Source organism: Benincasa hispida, chromosome 1, assembly GCF_027475165.1.
Source record: "Benincasa hispida cultivar pf3 chromosome 1, pf3_genome.v1.1, whole genome shotgun sequence".
NCBI classification, from domain to species: domain Eukaryota; kingdom Viridiplantae; phylum Streptophyta; class Magnoliopsida; order Cucurbitales; family Cucurbitaceae; genus Benincasa; species Benincasa hispida.
In genome coordinates, this window is record NC_143478.1 from 21,592,449 (window position 1) to 21,593,299 (window position 851).

An 851-nucleotide genomic window follows, 5' to 3' on the forward strand; every position below is an offset into this window, starting at 1 on the left:
TTCATTACAATATAAGTGTCGTTTAGCATTACTATACAATCGTATACTAAGTTATAAACGATCGTGTAATAATTTATAAATGATCGTGTAGTCATTTATAAGCGATCGTGTAGTAATTTATAAATGATAGTGTAGTAATTTATAAACGATCGTATACTTAGTATTGTATATGCGATCGTATATAAATTTATGAACGATCGTTCATACAGTACTACACGATCGTTTATAAATACTATAGTGGACCAAAGGCCGTTTGCCTGCTACCTCCCTTAACAGAATGATATAATGTATGGGTTCGCATCTGCTACCTCCCTTAACAGAAATTGGTGCAAAAGTTGTCCATTAAAAACAAGATCTATATCCAACAGTGGACCAAAGGTCGTTTTCCTATACAGTCTCTTCTGTTCTTCTGTCAACTTATTCTTAATCCTAGGGGCAAATTTATGGACTTGGCAAGCGACTGTAGCAGGGAAATATTTCTCAGCAAGGACGGTCATCTTAACAATCTGACAATTATGTACATTACAAGAATTAGTAAACAATCGCCATTTTACCAATCTGACAATCGTGTACATTACAAGCAAATCTAAACGATCGTTTAGAAAACCTAAATGATCACATAACAAAAACTAAACGATCGCATAATGAAAACTAAACAATCGCATTACAAATATCTAGACGATCGCACAATATAAACCTAAATGATCACACAATAAATATCTAAACGATCGCGTAACAGTTAGCTAAACGATCACACAATATAAATCCTAAATATCAAAACGATCGCACGTAACAGTTAGCTAAATGATCACACAATAAATATCTAAACGCTCGCTTAGTATTCTCTATTC